Genomic DNA, 20,212 nt, shown 5'->3' on the forward strand with positions numbered 1-20,212 from the left:
CTGGCATAACTCACTGCTACAGAATTCTTGAAGCAAGATGCTCTTGTGCTTTTCTCTGGCTGCATCACAAATGTTTCTTGAAACATCTTGTTTGGCCCTCACTTTCTTCTTTTTCCATGCAACCTGCTCTGGCTGCTAAGTAGAAAGTTACTGGTGTGGTAATAATGTAGTAAAATCTCTGTTCTCACTGCCTTATTAGAAGCAGGAGCTGATAAACCGGTAGCATGAGAGATGTAGTTGGGTCAACGAACAGGACAGGCTGGATTTCAGAATAGTATATCATGGGAGCCAGCAGGGCTTAAACAGAACGGGGTGAGCAGCTTGGGAGAAAGCTGGTTCAGAGTAGATACTGCTGTTAGGAGGGGGGAATATGTTTTCAGTGTTTTTGGGAAGAGGGAGTAACAGAGGAGGAGGGGAAAAACCAGAAGGGGGTAAAAAAGGAGGGGGGGTGTAGGGATCAGCTTTCTGTTTTGACCATACTGAATTTAAGTTGACAGCTGGCTAGCCCCAAAATTCTGTCGGACAAAAGCTGAAATGTTACTTTGGACCAGAGACTGACACCAGTCCGTGCTGTGTTTGTCACCTGTGGATGAAATTACCCCCAGGGAAGCCTGCAGAGGGAAAAAAGTTTTAGGGCCAAGGCTATTGGAACCACCTCAAAACATTTCAGCTGTAAAAGCCACATCGGAGGGGTTGGAAAGTCTGTGTCATCCTAACCCGACACGGCTGATGCAGAAGCACAGAAACTAGGGTGCCGTGCCATCCCTGGCGGCAGCATACGCCGTGCTGTGTTTGAGGATCTGCAGTGGACAGCTGGTGGGATGAGTGGCTCTCTGTCCTTCCCAACGGTGAGTGCAGGGCTGTCCTCAGCACATCTGTGGGCCAGCGGACTTAGCACAGGGCCATGAGTGACACCAGGCCAACCACCTGAGTTGTCAATCAATCTTCCCATTACATTTTAGAAAGGGAGTGAAAAATCCCAACCCAAGGCTACCGCTCTGAGCCAGTCTCTAAGTGGAGTCATGTATGGCCACTCAGCTGGGCATCGTGTTGGTGACGATGGGGCAGCCCTGGCCTGACTTGATCTGACATTACACCAGCCACCTCTCCCTTGCCTTGAGCTCCATCCCTTGTATCAGATCTTGTGAGGTCACAAGTATAAGTCAGATCAACATGCTGAAACTGTTTGCTTTTTGGCTGTGTCAGTTGTTCACTCGGCTCACCCCGCCGTTACACAACCTCTAGAGCTTAAAAGCTAATGCAAGGGAAGTCGCAGGAACGCACAGCTGGGACAGTGGAGATAACTAACCCCTTTCAGCAGCCACTGTGCAACAAAAAGCAGCACTGGAGCTGGTCTCCCTCTCGTTAGGGTAGAGTGAAACCAGTCCTGTGAAGCTGAAGCAGGCTGTGCTTTAAATGCAAGTTACTAGGGTGCAAAGCTCCAGTTTTCTATTGCATTTACATGTATTAACAGTAAAACTACTAATTGCCCTGTCTTTGATGTATCTTTTCTTTTTTGCAAATTCCTCTCCATCTTGTACTAAGCAAACACTGTTTAGATTCCCTTACATAGGCACTGTTTACATAGAGGTCTGCTTGTAGACAGTTTTTGGACGCAAAATGTGAGCAATCACTTTTAACCTCTGACATGAACAGATCTACTCAGTGGTACTTCTTCTCCATCTTTAGCTCAGTTTTTACAATAAATAAATCAAAAGAGCCAAGTGCTCAGAGCAGGGCGTAGTTCTCAACTTTATGACCAGTCAGTAGGTGGGAGGTGGGAAGGATCTGCCAGTGTGACCTGGGGGATAATAAATGAGAGTATTTTGACACTGCATGTTTCGCTCATGTACTGTGCCTGCCTCCTCTCACCTTGATTATAAAGTTTAAAAAAATCCAATTCTTCACCACCTACACACATGCTATTAAAATCATGATGTGTATTAACAAAAAGTCTTTCCCAGCTGGATGGGAATTTGCTGATAGTATTGCTAACAACAGAAGCCAGCTCTTCATTGTGCAGCCATCCACCATGATGCCATAAAACCAAAGCCTACAGGTTTTACAGTTTTAGAAATTGTTAGTTCCACATCTACTCCTCCAGCTTTCCTTCTGTTTTTTTTGTTCATTTGTTTGTTTCACCTCCTCTCCCCCTGGATAAATATAAACTGTCAAGATCATGGGTAGCGGTGACGAAGCATGATGGAGAGATGACCAAATACCCTGTGACATGTTCCATCGTCTTTGGGGACGAGGTGGGAAGGAGCAAGGACAGCGCAGGCAGACCTGCCTTCTGGGTCCCAGCTCAAGAGGGCAATTACTGATGCTCCCTCCCGACCCTCCCTCCCTGCAGGCAGGTATAGATGTGGATGATTCTTCAGGGTAAGCTATTTTTAAGATAGTGACAAACTCCTATTAACAAGGAACAGTTCTGAAACAACTCCCTAGGCCCACCATATCTTTCAAATTTCAAGAAACTCAGACACAAGTTCAAACGCCAGTGCTGTCTTGCTCTGATAAGGCACCACCTGGTAGCTCTGGTCATGCCTTTTGTCTGGGGTCAGGAGCGGGTATCACGGGTTAGGGCCCCTTGCCGGTTTAAAGTTAGCTATGCTTTATCTGTGAAAGAGATACTGGTTTACTTTACTACTTCTTAGTAATTTAGTCCCTCACTAATTTCTGTTATTATCCTCTTGAGATTTCTTCAAGATTTGCAACAGAAAATACTGGGCAAGTGAAACAGAATGACAAAGCTGGTCTCTAGGAGAAGAGATTTTCTCTGGAATTCAGGCCAACAACAGCTACTGCTCCTTCAGTGTGGTTTTTTGAGTAGAATTAAAATGCTGAATATCACGTACCTACTTGCACTGGCATTTAACAGCTGCAGCCCTGAATGGCTCAGCCTGTGCTGGAAGGGTTGCGCTGTTCTTAGCAGTCCTTGTTTCTGCTGCTGTCTTCGAGACACTAGGAAAGAAGAATGATTGACACGTGGGTCGAAGTACAGGCTCTAGGTAAATTGTATGCAATTAATTCCCACACCAAAAAGAAACGTGTCAAACCCCATTAAGATATAAATAGAGAACACGTATCTCAGTCAAACAAAACCCGCAGCTGCAAACAGAAGTAATGCTATTGCTGCTGTCTTCTGAGCCCAAAGGGGACTCAAGAAAGTAATTAATGAAATACCTCCTTGGTCCGGGTGTTGTAGGTCCTTTTTGGCAGTTACTGAATATCTCCTCTGCTTTCATTTATGTTCTCCCAGCACTTTAACACCAAATAACAATTTGCGCTTAGCAATTATGACCTGTCTTGCAAGCCTAACGGCCTCTCATCTTCGGCACAGCTGTGGGACCTGTATCACACCTCCTCTCCTCCAAAGCAGCTGGTCTGCACCATGTGAGGTGAGTCACTATCTAGGCCAACAGAGGTGGGACTGGAGAATGACAGACCTGCACCCACCTTACGGCAGGCACCCACCTGAAAACAGGTGGGGCTGCAGCCCAGGTCCTTTGGTTTAACCTATGCTGAACTGAGAAAGAAGGAGAAGCACCAGGAAGGGTTGTGCCTCAGGGCCACAGGAGCTCCGTGGGGAAGAATTCAGAGGATGCCCAGGGCAAGCACGAGGCAGAGCATGGGCCGTTCTCTAGAGGGAAATAATCCCAACCAGGGGATCGCTCCGCTTCATGACTGGGCTTGGAAATCAAGGCAAGGGCTCTCTTAGGGTGCATAGACCAGCTGTGGTAACGGTGGTAGCTACATACCGACGGAAACTGGGTATTTCTCCAGTAACTACCATCAGTGAAAGAGTTAACAGCCTCCCAAGAGCTGAAGTTAACCAGAGCCTGGTTATAATTTTTCCAGAGTCAGCTTTGCTTTGGGTTGTTGCTATTAGATCTGTTTCAGAAGGAGAAACCAGCGGTTTGTGTTTAGCTTGTGTTCAGAAGATTTTTCTGCAATGACCAATGTAAGAAGCTAATTTAAAAATAATAAAAAGATGAACACTTCACCATCGTGTTTACAGCATCTATCCTTATCTGTAAGGTATCCTGGTTATGTTTTAACTTTAAACTTATTTAACTGATTTTTCCCTTGGGATTTTTTCTTTCCTCTGCTGTCCCATTCTGTTTCTTGGCAAGGTGGTAGCCCGTGCTCCCCTCCACCTTAATCTAAAACTGTAGTGGGTATCTTGCCATCGTATAGCAGCTACTGCTGTATAAATGGAAGGACAGAGACAGTTGTTGCTGCTGACTCGCAGTTACGGGTACCAGAGGCACAGACTTTCCTCTGTCTTCTCCAATTCAGATAAATCTGTGCCTTCTGGTGTGGCTCATCACTTTTGCTTTGGTGTGCCCTCCTTCTGAGTTTGGCATCACCTGTCTAAAAAGGTGAACTGGGATCACTGGTGCTGGTTCGGTCAGGGATCACACATGTCACCTGTGCACCTTTGCCGGTGGTCTGACTTGGTCTTTGCTGTGAAGTCACCTTCGCATCACCAGGCCAGCCTGGGGAGGTGCAAGGATCGTCCCAGGACCTGGTCTGAGCCTGGGAAGTGTGGGCTTCCTGGCAGTGATTTAGAGGCTCGTCAGCAGAGCTCTCTTCCCTTTCTTAATACTTTTGCATCCCTGCTCCCTGTCCAGAAAGTTACGGCATAGCTATGCTTCACTCCATGAGCACCGCCACAGTCGTGACACATTATTAGTCAGGGGTTGTTCCGTTCCTAAGTAAAGCAGAAGAACACAGCATGTGAAGCCAGAAGTAAATGAAACTGCAATTCCTGCAAATGTGGCTGGTTAGAAATGGTTGATTCCTTTTTTCCTCATGGAGGGAACTGAGGTCCTCTTCCTCTAAGCTTCATAGTAAGGAGACTTACTCATCTCAGCATTAAGAAAACACTGAGTGTAGGGTTGGGTGTTTTTTTTTCACAAACAAGATGGGCCCAGATTCGCTGAATCTTGCATTCTTTTGTCTGTTTTCTGTTCATTTGGCTTATGTATTCTTTTAATTGTGCTGACCGAAACATGCTTTGATACTCTCCAGCTACATTACTTGTTTAAAGTCATGACACTTATTAATCCCAATATCCATTTGGTATAACATTTTGTGCGTTTCTGCCAGCCACATATAGCAATTCCCCCTTGACTATGTTCTCATTAACCCTGTGACTCTTCTCTGTGATCTCTCCGTTTCTCCATACTCATGTTTATTCATCCCTTCCTTTATATTTATTGGGGTCGAACTTCAATTTATTGATTTCAGCTTATTCCTCTGCCTCGCACTTTGTGTATTCTCACCCTCCAGAGTTATGTACATGCTTCTGTCTTTCTGCCCGGCAGGTATGGCTGGGCTCTGCGCAGTCTGTTCTCAAGTTGAGAGGGGTCGCTTGGGCGTGACAGGAGACCTCCTTGCTTAATCCTCCACCGTTTACACTTACCCTGGGTGTCTGGCTGTTTTTCACGAGGCTTTGTACAAGGCAGACATATCATCAGTTTTGCACCCCACTTGACATTCCTATAGTGGCCACTCTGTTTTCATCTCCCAAAGAAATATGCTTTTCTTGTTTCCTTGTCATTCAATGTAAAGGTAAGAGAGGACTCATGGAGTACAAAGTCACATAGGGTGCAACTGAGAAGCAGAAACCTGTAGGAAAGAGAGTTCAAATACTTGCTCTGCACCTTCTCAGGAGAAATGGACCAAGCTGTGATCTTGTGTGACCCCTCCTGAGAAGGTGGCTTTTTGTCCTCCTCCAGCAGCAAGACCACAGTGAGGTGCGTCAACTTTCTGGTACCTCTACCTTAGCTGATCTGATCCATGCCATCCGTGCTACACCTGGCTCGTGTTTTTAGCTCGTAGCAGTGATACTAACATAGTACTAGCTATGCAGTTTTTAACCGCTGGATCCCATGGTGTTTACAGACCCAAAGGCAGGACACAGGGAACAAATACCTTTTACTCTAGTAATGCCAAAGTGCTGACCCTGGCTAGTATAGCAAGCAGAGCTCCATAGCCTCTTCAGAGAGCATCTGACATGGCGTGGTATTGCTTAGATTTGCACCGCCCTACACCTCTCCTAGTCCCCTCGCTAGGTGGCTGAAAGTGTATTACAGAGGTCAGGGAAAGAACTCCTGCCACACTGGCTGAACTGGGTAAGGGTGCAGGAACAGTGCCACCTCCCAGCACGAGGGATCAGGCAGCAGGTGGTGTCGGGGCAGCCAAGGGGAGGGAAGTTATGTGCCTTTGGGCAACAGCCTTCTCGATGAATTTGGAAGAGGGTGTCCGTTCGCAGCTCCAACAATTTTTCCACCTCCAACAAACCGCTGGCTACCATCTGACGGCAAAATAAACCAAGGTTATGTGCATCACCTCTACTGGCTGCTCTAACAGCAAAACGCCTGCATAGCTGTGGTTTTGAGCCCCTCTGGAATACTGAAGTTTAAGACTCAAATCCTTCTTATGAAAAAGGATATGGTGTAATCCACTTTTCATTCAGTGGTTTTCATAGATTTGTAGGTTGAGAAAACATCCTTAGCACAGCCGTGTAGTTTAAAATGACCGTGTTGGCTGCAAAAACACTGCATTGCGTGGCACACTTCCCTGCGTTGGCACACACTGGGAGAGCTGGAGTTTGAGGAGTGCCATTCAGATTTCAGTAACCTGCATAAAGGACATCCCAGGGAACTATACAAAAAGCTACCATGGAGTATTTTTTGCCCACTAAGCTTGTTATCCTGTCAAAGAACATAATTAAGTTGGTTTGCCAGGTACATTATAAACCCCAGTTGCCTGCTATTTATCACCTTATTTTGCCGTAGTTGCTTACACAACAACTACTTTATGAATTCCTCTAGCTATTTGTTAGCTATTGATGCAGTGTTCTTCATGTTCTAGTGTACCTGCTGTCCACTACCTGTACAGAGAGGAAGACATCTGTTTTCTTGAAAGGAATTTATACTCTTTCCCAACAGATAACGTTTAGGATCACGCTCCCCTTCAGGAATGCTCGTAAGTAATTGTCAGCAGTTGTGATTAATCAGCTGGTCACCCAGCTTACATTTTGTTGTGCTACACTGAGTAGTAGCCTGTATTCAAGTTTTCTGCGTTTTCATGTTCAAATGGTTGTTTCATAGATTTGTTTTGTGATTTGTCTCGTTGCTTCCTACCTGCTATTAGGATTTCTAAAAGTATTATCCTTTTCAGTGGATAAAACAAAATACTCTGCATGTCTCTACTGTAGTAATGAAGGTAGTAAAGTAGTAACTAGTAGTAAAGGGTATACAACTGCTTTATTGATGTGAACTAATATGTTCTCAACAGCCCTTCTGTAACAGGAGAATATAATTATTCTTAGAAATAAGAATGCTCTTGGAAGAGGCAAACTGGGACACAGAAAGGGTGTAGGATTGCTCCAAGTTCACAGAGAGCTGCAAGCTGCGACTGGAAGCTGTAACGCCCACCGTAGAGTGGCCACACTGGCGTAGGTAATGCAAAAGGCCCTGGGATCCAGCTTTGTGAGCTCTGTAAGACACTGACAACTGGTGGGATCCTGCGGAGTGCTAAAATCCCTCCAACCCAGGTCGCAGGCCAGTATCACGCGTTTGGTGGAGCTACACAGCAGCAGCGGCTATATGGCCTTATGTCCATTAAGGTGGGAAACTTTCGTTGTTCTGGTCTGACTCCATCAGTTGTTTCAATGTAGCTGAGAATGGTCTGCAGATCTGTTGGTCATTGTCACCGACTCTTCCTTCTGACACGTCTTGTGAATAATAGCTATTAACCTGCTGCTGGGCAGAGAATTCATCACAGTTACAAGCTCCTACCTGGAGTTTTCGTTTGTCCCTACTTAAGACCACCTGAGTGGTGGCACTTCTGTCTATTGTCTCTGTCTGTGCCTAGTGGTCTGTTTTGCACAACGGTGTATGAATATGAGGATCTGCCCTCCAGCTTGAGGAACACGAAGGAGTTTTTGAAACACCTTTCTTTCCCAATCTTCTGGCTTGTGATCCCACTCAGTGGAGCTCTCACGTTCCTGAGATACCTTCTCTTCTTGTGGTAGCCAGATACACAGTGTGGGCAAAATACTCCCCAAATCCTCCTGGTTGTTTTTGCCACTCCTAGGAAAAAAAGGTGGGTCTGGCAGCCTCCCCCACCTTACGGATGCACCCCGTAGCCTGACCTTTAAAATCCTTTTCCAGAGAGACTTCTGCCAGGAGATAAGATGGAGCAGTAGGGGCAGAGAAGACATTGTCACCTAGGACAATGGACTGTTAGGGGTAGCAAAATCTTGTATTTTTTCAGCCTGCTTTGCCTAAGCTGTGGAAAGCCAAGTTACATGGTGCTGCTGAAAGAAGAGCCTGAGTCTTTGGAACTGGTGGGGGACAGCAAGTCTTGGAGGCAGAAGTAGCCACCCCTCTTCTCAGCAGCAACAAACTTGTTTCATCAGGGGTTTCTCCTTCTGCTTCCATCCAGGCCTATCCTTTTTTCTCTCTGCTTTTCCCCAGACCCTAAACTCTGGAACAGTAATATTCAGTTTTGCCAAAGTCACTGAAGCATCGAGCCATTCCTGAGCTATAGACTCTCCAGGCAGTTCATGTTTTCCCCGCTCCAGCATGAGTTAAAAGCTTCCTTTCTTAAAGAAAAAGGAAAGTTCTATTAAATATGCTTCCAGGCCAAGAATGCGGAGGGTGAATAAACATTCAAAATTTATATTCTTAATTGTCATGAATTTTAAAGACAATCGTGTGTTTTGAGACCTGATGCCTGCTTTTTATCATTTGGAATTGGCAAAAATGTAAGTGTATGGGGAAGACGTAAGGCTTGTTTACATTACACACAGAGTACATCGCTCCGGTTCCCCCCGCCCCAGAGCAGCCGTAGCGGGTCTTTTAAAAATGCCCATCAGAAATGAGCTTCCCTCCTTCTGCCAAGGGGGTAGCAGGAGCTTCTCTAAAATTATCCCACGTACCCTATAGAAAATACAGCTTTGCGGGTGAAATCAGGCCCTGACAGAAGGGGATACTGGCGTGGAGGCACGGCAAGAGGGATAAACACCCCAAAGCTGCCCTGATTCATGCAGTGGTCCGGGTGGTCCGGTGTGAGACCCTTGGGCCATGCGATGGGAGAGGCAGCCGGCTCTCCGCCCGCACGTAGCGGCAGCTGAGATGTTAATCCCGCGCTGCTGCAAGCACTGAGCAATCTCGGAATGAAAATCAGGCGGTTGTAAAGGGCAGTGGAGACGCAGGGTTAACTGTGATATCCTGCAGGAGAAGATAATATTGAAGTGCCGGCAGAGGCTTTCACACACCCCAGTCATTTCATCTTTGTGTTCCACACAATGGCCAGGAAGGGAGCACAGCACTTAAGGCTCAGAAGGGAGAGAAAGCAGGGGCAGAGGTGGCTAAAAGGCTTGGAAGTCAGAGAAGAGAAGGAAAAACATTTCCATGTTTCTTACAGAAACTTGAGCAATAACCCTGGAACATGGACACAGCTGCAGCCAGCAAAAAAGATGCAAAACCAACAAGATCCCCCTGGGTTTTGGAAACAGTGAGGAACTAGACTAAAAACCAGACACATTTCAGAATAAATTCCGTATTTCAAAAGCAATGATGTGAAAGGCACGTGAGCCACAGTAATAAAATGTGATATGAGCTGTTACCGTAAACAAGGAGGAATAATTGACAGGGAACTAAACCAGATCCACAGAGCACGCATAGCCCAAGGCTCTGCAAACCTATGGCTGCACGACAGGGAGAGGAGTGGCATGGGAAGAAGTCAGAGAAAGACCAAGAAATCACTGGCAAAAAATAAATCACACAACAGCCCTTGATCCCTGAGCCTGAAAATTTAGCTGGAGTCACTAAATAGTCCCATGATGGATCAGCAGAAAGCATGGTCAGCGCGTGGAAATAACAGAGGCAGTATCCCCCCAAAATGAAGAAAAACAAATGTCTTTTGAGCTGAAGGAGAGAGTCAGTGCTTGTGAAATGGTTAGCCAGCTTGTTTCACCCTTTGGACATGCAAACCTGTAGCTTAATCCCAGGAGAAAGTGAGCAGTTTGGAGGGGAGAAGAGCCGTGGCTGGGATCTGGGACACAGCGCTACAGACAAAAGTTTTTTTGGGAACAGCCTGGTGTGCCAGTGGGGCAGCCAAGGCGGCACGGCAAACAGCACGGCGTGCAGAAACCTGCGGCTGAGCAGGGGCTCTGCAGATGATCTGGCAGGTTGTGGTGTCCTCCTGACACATACCATAGGCACATGGAACTATATGCATAGACACATGTGTATGCATGTATGTATATGTTTATGGACTTCAAAACCACCTGAGAATGACTAGAGGTGGTGGTTCTAAACCTGTGAACAGTTTGGCAGTAGAAAGCTGTTCCGACGGGGAAGGGAGGCACCCCTGGTGTTGCTGTTTCACAGCTCAGCACAATGATGCTGCACAGCCTCTTGCATGGGGACCACATCCCCAAAATTCTCAGTGAGTTAAATAATACAGGCACTGCTCCAAATAAGAAAAAGTAGCGTAAAAACCCTCAAACAACAAAACAAAACAAAAAAAGGATGTTAAGACACCGCAGGAAAGGAAAACCAGTGACATTTTCAGCTGAGATTAGAAAAAGATGGAGGGAGAGATGGGCACTTTTGACTGACCCACTAGAAGAGAAAGTCCATGAAGGTGCTGGCTGATGTTAGGTAAGGAAAAAACCTTCTAGTGGGAAGAGGGATCCAATTTTTGCTTTGTACCCCACACCAAGTGGGGAGCCAGCTACAGCAAGGGGACATGGTCATGCTACCCGGTGTGCACACAAATGGTTAGCAGCAATCCGTGCTCACAGGCATCAGAAAATCTAGGAGCTTTTTGCTGCTGCCACCCCTGCAGCCACAGACCAGCTCACACAGATGGGCGATGATCTTATCACTTATTCCCATTCATATTTGTGATGTTTTCTCCCTCTGCTACTGTTACAGCACCCATTGCTGGCATTTCTCAAGCAGTCTCTGCTGAGGGGACTTGCAACCGTTTCCTGCATCTTGCCAGCCACACAGTTTACACCTTAATTGGGATGTAGATTTTTCAGTGCTGCTTTTGAATAACTAAAATGTCTTTTCTTACATGTGAAGAGAAGCGTGTCATCCTTTGATCATCACTAATTTGCCAGCCACCATCCCCTACCAAATATATCAATGGCTATTGCAATGTCATTTCCTTGCATCCAGTGAATATCAGAAGAGACGGGCGGATAAAGAAGAAAAATTGAAATGAAATTCTGAAGACAAATACAAACTCCTGCCATTACAGCATATTCATGCTGTGTCATAAGCCAATTGAAAATGTCTGGGCACGCATACTTCAGTCATTCTCCTTCCCTGCCTGCAATACCCTGCTCTGAAAAACAGAATAGAGACAAGCAAAACAAAGCCATTGATGTCCAGAGGAAAAAGAGTAGAAAAAAAGGCTTCCCACCTCACTAAACCTTGGGATTTGACACTTACAGTGCTTGATTCTCCAAAGAGGTCACTGAGAGGTAAGAGCTTTCATCACCTCAAAGAGTGCTTAGAGCTTTGTAGACTCAACCCTGTATGTCTTGACAGATGTTCTGATTTGTTTTGCTGAAATATGTAGGACAGGTGGGTAGATCTCTCCTGCATGCTGTCGGTCTCTCACTCTGCATGCCTTAATTTTGTGGACATTTCAGAAAAACCTACTATCACGGTACATCTAAGTCAGTCTGCTTCACGCTGTGGGAAACAGCTCCGTGAGTCTGTTCAGAGCCCTGTCAAAGATAAAAGAAGTTTCCACAGACTTCAACAAGCTTTGGATCAGATTCTGCAGAATATGCCCAACACTGATTTTGCATTAAAAGCAGACACTTCTATATGCTAAGATTCAGCATTTTCAGAGAGGGTCAGCTATACAATAAAGAATGTACTCGTGGCATTTATATTTCCTTCCAATGACATATGAAGACACCATACAGTATATATATGCGTTTTGTTCAAGCTACCCATTTAAGTGAGGAAAAAAGAGAATAGCAAGGTTGTCCTTCTGATGTCATTATCAGCCATGGTGTGATTAGGAACAGAAGTTCCATCACTTTAACAGCAGACGTGAGAGTCTGGCACCCTTACAATGTCGGATGACCGTCTGTGATGACTGGAAGGAAAAAAAAAAGCTTTCACTGCTAGGCAACTTCCCCGTAAGAAGAAGATGTGCCAATGGTAGAAATTTTTATCACAGTTTGATAACCCTAAATAATCATCTCCTTTAGCCTCCTGCATACTGCAGTGTGAGCATCTGTAGGCGTCTCAGCATCAGCATTTTAGTTTGGATTAAGTGAGCACTTTTGATGAGACTTTCCTGGTTGCCCCCCATCTCCTGCTTTGGCTTGCAGAGTGCAGCAGCCTTGGAGCACACTGGCAGATTCCTTTCATGTGAAATAGAAGCCGAAGACACGCTCCAGAAACACTCCTGACACCTTCCAGCCAGGAATGGTGATTCAGTCCACGGGTCCACACCAGAGCTGGTGGGAACGAGCCTCCTCCCCCCAAACACCAGCAGTTCCACTCCACAGCTCTGCTCCGATGCTGCTTCACCACTGGCTTATGGAAAAGTGCCTGAGATACCACGAACTACCCCAGGTTTGCCCTTTCTGCATCTTTTTGTTTTAGAAGCGGAGACCCACTTACCCACTAAGCAGCAACCATGGGGCGCAGCGAGACCCCGGATGGCGTTGGGGTCTTGGTGGGGCCAAGATGATCTTCCTACCAGGAAGGCATTTGTTCTCCTTCAGGAGTCCTGTGGGCATTGCTGGTCAGCCAAGTCCATCTGTTAGTTTATTCCCCTTGACCCATCATTTTGTGCTTTTCAGACTGCCCCAGAAGAGGTCTTTCATTGAGATCAGATGCTTAGGGAGCTGCTCCTGCAGATTCCTCCCTTCTCAAGGTAACTTCACAGAAATTGTAGTGCCAGAAAAAGAAATCCAGGTGTCTATCCACAATGTTTGCAAGAAGCTGCTTGAAAACAGCCCAGGTGGCTGTTTGAACAGAGCACGTGCAGACAACGATGGGGTGATGGCCATCGCAAGAGGCATCGCAAATATGTGTTGTTGTATCTGCCCCGGGTTTGGTGGCTGCCCCGCACACCACGATGGAGAGACGAAGCTTGGAGGCAGTGATGGGCGCTCTGAAACACACCCGCAGTGCGATGCTTTTGCTGGGGCTCTGGTCCTCTGGGCACCGAAGGGCTCGTGAGCTGGGGAGCTCACAACGATGCATGACCTGTGGCGTGAGCTGGCACCACTCCTGTGCACTGCGGAATTAAACTGAAGGAATTAAGATGGAAAGGCACCCATGCCCATTTCCAAAACGGAGTTCCCCTGAGTTGGACTTGCTGCCTGGTGCTGGCCACCAGCAACCACCGGGGCTGCCTGCACCGACTTTGTCTGGGCAAACAGTAGTTGGAGGCTTCAAACGGTGGTGGATCCACTCCTCACCTAACGAGCTGGTCTAATGGTCACCTGCTCCCTGTCCAAAATCTCTTCTTCTTCCTACCTGGAACTTGTGTAGCCTTGGTCTTAGCTATGCTCTTTTACAAATCTAGCTTAGCTAGGTGGTAGAGCTATCTACTGCCAGAAAATTTCGCCCTTGTGTGTATTTATAGATCACAACCAAAGTCAGTTCTTGATCTTCTTTGGACTGAACTTGAGGCTCTCATGAAAATCACTTACTGAGCAATTTCTCTTTGACAATTACTTGGACATCTATGAACCGGTCTTTAATCTCACCAGTGTAGTACAGGCTACACTCCTTTTTTTATTGCTTTTTTTTTTTTTTTAGATCAGAAGGACACACAAAACTGTCAAATAGACATCTCTGATTTCCAGCAATCTATAAAGATAATTTTAATCAGATAAATATGAAATCTCATTTTTATAAGAGGTTTCGTTGATTGCTTTTAAGAAAATACATTTTGGCATTGGCTGGCATTGACTGTGCTACTATTCATTAATGTTTTATTCGCCTCCCGTATCTACTTAGTCACAATTTTGTGTGGGACTAGTGTCAGACTAATTGGGCTTGGGAAGTCCAGGTCATCACAATACCATTTTAAAGTATGGACTTGACGTGCTGCTGGCTAGTGTGTGATCAGCATGACACCTGGCAGGCTGTACCAGCGTAACTTCAGCGCTTTCCTGGTCCTTTGTAGCTTCCCTGATCTTTCAGCATTTTTTACAAATCATGTCAGTGATGCAGGAAGCTCCTCGGACACTTCTTGTAATATCCTTTGTTGCAAATTTTCTGGTGCTGCTACTGTATGTTGCTATAATGGTTGCTATTTGACAGCCTCCATTGCTACTGATGAGACAGAAAGTATTTATTCCTTCCTGTGAAATAAGCACATCCCATTTCTTTCCAAACACAGAATATAAATATTCAATGAATATTTCTTCTTTTTGTGTATCACAATTAACAACTGGACCTACAGGGACTAACAGAGGGAGGAGACATTACTGAACTCAATGTTTTTGTCAGAGAAAATGGGTGTGAAACAGATTTAAATATGAAATCACAAGGAGGTTATAACCAACCGAATTATCAGGTTCTAAAATGCTTCTTTCTACACTCCCCTCCAGCCCTTGGGGTCTGGGGACAAAAAGAACCACTTTAAGATTAATATAATTCTTTCCATGAAGAGGGTTATTTCGTATGGCACTACAGATAGCATGGGGATTTAATGATCCACGAGGTCCCTTTGAATCCTATTCTCCTGTATGATAGCAAGGATTTCATTAGGTCTTAGTATACTTAAATAATGCCGCCTTGCCCTTAATCTTTAAACCCAGGATTTTTTCATTAATGTTTTATCTTCACCATCAGCTGTCTCTTTCCTAGCTGGTGACTTGTTTGCACAGCTATCAGACTTTCTGCTAATTCACATTTGTGATATATAATAAGGTTTGTAATGATTGTTATTGGTTGCCGCTTTCACTTCTTGTCTTTACCAAGATGGATTTGAGACCAAAAAGCCTCCCGTAGAATGACAGGTTGTGGGTTTGGGGGAATCTAATTAGGCTTGTTCAAAACCAATATTCTTTTTATGCTAACGTTTTTCCTTGTAACAATTATTTCACTGTAGCTGACCTCTGGGAATTGTCTTTGGAAGGAACCAAAGACAAGGTTGCAGGCTTGGAAGTCGTCTGCCTGCACACGGCCGAGCATGTCAGCGTTTCCACGGAGGGAGCCACTGGTTTCCAGCTCTCCTATTGACTCGTTTTTACCCTTTCTAAAAGAAATCCTACCTATCATCCCCAGTGAGCACAAGATTGTTCCACTCGTGCGGGCTCCACACCTGCAGCACCCAGCTTCTCTCTTGGGGCTGTGGCGTCCGCCCCAGCCCCAGCTCGGGAGTGGGCTGCCAGCTCCCACAGCCCCACCTCACCCGGCACCCAGCAGCCCCCCCAGCCTGGAAGTGCCGCTGGAGGGCTGGGAGGTGAGGCCAGGCACGCTGTGGGTCATTTCTCACCGGGGAGCAGCTCCCAGGGGCCTCCCCAGCAGTTTTAGGTAGAGCAGCACGAGGGTCCTCGCTGTACGGGGGGGTCGGTACGTGGCTGGCAGGGCGAGGGAGCCTGGGCACCCCCGATGAAGAACAGGCGGGGTCTGATTGAATCCCTTTGGGTTTATAGCCTGCTGGCAGCTTAGCTTTAGGAGCGTCGGGAAAAGTCCCCTGTGCACCGAAGAAATACAACAACGTTTTTCATACGTGACCGACGGTGAATTGCTACTTCATGTTCAAACCAGTTCTTCAGCAGCAGCGGGGTCGCTGGCTGTTCCTCCCTACGCACACCACGCCGGCAGCACCGAGCACTCAAGTTGAAGAGGAGTAAGCACTTCTCAATTAGTGCTGGACTTGATGAAATGGGAGGCTGTGGCAGCGGCGCGCACGCTCGCGTGAAGCCCGGCTGTCCCTGCGCTCGGCGGTGGGCAGCAGCTCGGCATGGGCAGTGATGGGCACCGCGGGGGTCTCGGTGCCTCCATTCCTTCATCAGGCTTGCTGCTCTTTTACAGCCATAAATGAAACATGTGGCTGCGGCAGTTTAATTAACAGGTGACATTTTAACAATGCTGGCAGCACAGTGCGGGAAGACATTGAACATTAATGAATTATGTGAGGCCGGTGTCAGTTCTGTGGGGTTCATTCATCCTCCTCTTTTGAGGCAATCACCTATTCGCTTCTGAAAACAAATGTTCAAATAAACCCCACTCATATGCATTGAAAACAGCTTCTCAGGAGGATTCCTGATGTGGCAAAATGGCAGAGGTCCTGTCAATGCAGACAGGACGCAGTCGGTGTTTTGGGATCCATAACTGAGCAGATGACTACTGGAGGACCAGAGATAGCTGTGAAGAGAAGCAGCCTACATGCATGTGTCATGAGCACTGGATGAGAATTTTCCCCAATAATTCAGCCTTCTAGACATGAAGACTTGGTTTTAACAACAGGTTTTGTTGTTAGAATGCGTTTTCAGTGTTGGCACCTGCCTCTAGGTCACCTGGGCTTCTCCTGGAACAGTGCGTTAGAAGAAAATGGGATGTGTATACACACATGCATAATATAGCAAACCCTCCTCTCTCTGCCAGCTCCTTGCTATTTGCTAAATGGCACAATAATTAGGGTCAGTGATTTATCACAGAAATACAGAGAAAGTCACAAGCCTGATAACAGAGGGGAAAAAACCCTCAGTTGCTAAAATAAATAGTAACCAAGTACTGAGAGTCTGTACTTGAATTGAAATCACCTTGAGAATTTTAAACCATTTAACGATATTTAACCGGCTGTTTCAAGCCACATGAAGACAACACCCCGCTGCCTGCTGGCAAGAGCAGCGAGGCGGGTGGGAAGGAGGGCTCCACAGTTCCTCGCTTCTCCTTCAGCGCTGCTTTCTGCCCCAGGCTGGCACACACAGCCAATGCTTCTTGAACCCCACCACATCCCTTCCCTGCCGCCCACCCACTTGGCACCAGAGAAAGGATCTCCTGAACTTCCATAACCACAGAGCAAATGTCCAGCCCAGAGAAAACCTTGATCTCCCATGGCTCCCAGCCCCCTGGGGGCATCCATCCCCCTGCCTTCCTCCTCCGCCTGCAAGAGCCATGGAGCATCAAAAGTTGTACATTTATAGTCTCTAAGCTCTTATTTGATGTCGTTTCTCCACATAGCGTTACCTCAACAATCTTCTCCTGCCTTGAGTGCTGTTGCAGAGTCCCATACCCACTTTTCCTCCCACCCCATGATCTGCCACCGCTGCCATCATCCTGCAGAAGGAAAACGGGCTGTCCTGCACTGTCAGGACTGCTTGAAACTGGGGTGCACCCCAACTTCAGCCCCAGTTGCAGCCTTTGCTGTGGTGTGCAGACACACCTGCATTTTGAAGGATATTCAGAGCTTGGACCAGTGGAGGTTTGGGCTCATGGCTGATCTGGCACCTACGCCTATTTTTATTTTTAATTATCTGCTGAAACACTTGGGTTTTTTCTTACAGCATCCCTGCCGCACTCTGTGCGAAATCCCCAGCCTGGTTACAGGCATGTGTTGCCAGCAAGGGAGGTGGAATCTTCTTACCCTGAGACCAAGGGTCTGACCTGCTGACACTAAATCTGGGATTTCCAGTTGCAGCACCAGTTTGTTTCACCCACCCTACATCGCATCCAGTCTGGGGCTCCCCAGTGAAGAATGATATTAACACGGAACTCAGCAGCAGGTCACTGGGGTGGTCAGGGAACAGCAGCTCATAACATGCAGGGAGACACCGGGAGAAGTGGGGTTGTTCAGCTGTCGGATGAGAAGGTATGGATGCTGCCTGCGGTGGGAAGGCACAGGGAAGAGGGAGCCAGACTTTCCTTGGAGATGCGCTGTAGCAGAAGGGGCAACAGGCACAAGGTGGGACGTGAGCAATTCGGATGTGGTATGGGAAAAGCTTCTTTATCCTAAGGGTCATCAAAGGTAGAAACGGTGCCCAGAGAAGTTACGAAATCCCCCTTCTTGGAGCTGTTCAGGACTCGGCTGGACAAAGCCCTAAGTAACCTGCGTTATGGGCCGGCTCTGAGCGGGGCCTCTGGAGCATCTTCCCCACTTCTGTTAGTTTGTGAATTCATTTTGTGAATTTCATTTTTTGAGTTATGCTTTTTCTTCCCTTGCATGGCTTCTGTCAGTCAAGCCCAGCCCCGTTTCTGTTGACCATCGTTTGGGAAGATGCAGGTTTGTCACCACAGAACAGGGGTCGAGAATTGTTCTCATCCCATTGTCCTGAGCAGACCTGTGCACCGCGCTGCAGCTTTGCTCTGGGGTGGCATATGGCACCCTACACAGCATGCCTCTGCTGGGCTGTCACCAGCTGAACCTCGTTCTCACTGGTTGTATAGGAGATCCAGTGACCCTTCCCAAAGCCCTGAAGGCTGAGAGATTTTATCTGGGAATATACTGAGCCTTGAAGCCTGGAGGTGACTGACAAGACGTAACCAAAGCCCAGCAAGGTCATGCTTTGCATGGTTTCTGATCAGGGAAAACACCCTCAATATTCCCACCAGGAGTCTTCCACACGAGGACAAGAATTTGGGATTAATCTCAGCAAATACATCTCCCCGAAGTGTTTTCCTAAACATCCAGGGCAATAAACATCTGTCCATTTCCAAAGATTTCTTTTGCCCAGTAGCCACCCTTGCTGCTAATTATGGCTTGTGCAAAGCTTGACCTTTCCGTGACCGTGAACTCCCTCTAAAATGAAAAAAATACCTCTTTGATGTGAAGATAATATACTTGTTATAAACCCTATCCCCTAGCATCTCTCAGAACTGGAGAACTGAGGCACTAAGTACATGCATGACCACTCAGAGCTGGTATTATATTGCCAGCACTTCAGAGTTAATTACTTTTTGCTTTCAAAGGAGGAAAAAAAAATTTGAATTGGTTTAATATCAGTCTCACACCAAAGGTGTTTCTTACTACATTTCTTCCATAAAGCCATCAGTAGCATGAATTAAAATTCTCGCCGCCACCCCACCCCCCCACCCAGCTCCTTCTTTCACTGCAAAGACCAGATTTTTAAGTGAAATAAGCAAATAGTTATGACCTCACTAGTGGGTCCTTCCAGAGTCAGGGCTGGAATTTGTAGGATGTGATCCACATCTTGGCTCTTGAGGAGAGGAGCACGGTGGTGCCCGAGTTACAAAAGCTCTGTAACCAACAGGGGAAAATCCCCCACTTGATGTTGGGGAAAATCAGACCTTGCTGTAAGTCATGGTGCACAGCTCCAGGAGCACTCCAGCGCTCAGGGCTACCTCACCAAGGATCTCACTAGCTCCCAAGGCAACAAGGCTGGAAAAGACAGTATCTCATCTCTCCTCATTTTAAACTTAAAAATAATTAAACTTAAAAATTAAAAAATACTGTGTAAGAGCAAAAGGCCACTGGGGCCAGCCAGCTACTCAGTGGAAGAAGCTTCAGAAGGACTGAAAAACCAGGGCCATGGGGAAGGAGACATTCCTAAATAGCCAGTTGTTTTATCAGAAATTGCATCTTGTCTCACACCAAACTTCATCCGCTGATTTTTTTCAAGTCTTTTTGAACATGTTTATGGTTTCTGCCCTCACAACACCTGACAGTGGCAAGTTCCACCGTGCATGGGGTACATCATGGGAAAAGCCCTTCCCTGTGGTCGCACAAATGCTGCCCAGTAACGCAAGAACTGGAGCCATCCAGAGAAACCACATAAGCGAATAATGCTCCCTCTGGGGGCTTCATCATCTTAGTTTTCTGGTGACAGTCTTCATCTGCTTAGTCTCTGCTCTTAGAGGAACCGTCCCCTGTCTTCCCCTGGTCTAACTGTAGGGCCTGGCAGTGCCGCTGGGCTCCCAGGTCTGGGTGCTCCCAACTCGGCACGGCTCCTCAGCAGGGAAGGAGGATGCTCTCAGCCCATACCACTGCCCTCCAGTGTCCTGGGCTTGCAGGCTGGAAACAGGCTGGAGAGGTCTGTGTGTGAGAATCAGGGGAAGAAGACGCCAAAGTGACAGTAGTCTTGTGGGTTTTATCACCCTGGAGTGCCAATACATCCCTTCGAGGATGATACGGCTTGGAGGATGGCAGCCCATATTCCAAGATACAGGCACACCCAGCTATTCCAGGGTGCTGCTCGGCACCTTGCTCCTCTCCAGCTATTTAC

Source organism: Falco punctatus (assembly GCF_963210335.1).
Source record: "Falco punctatus genome assembly, chromosome: 6".
Taxonomy (NCBI): Eukaryota; Metazoa; Chordata; class Aves; order Falconiformes; family Falconidae; genus Falco; species Falco punctatus.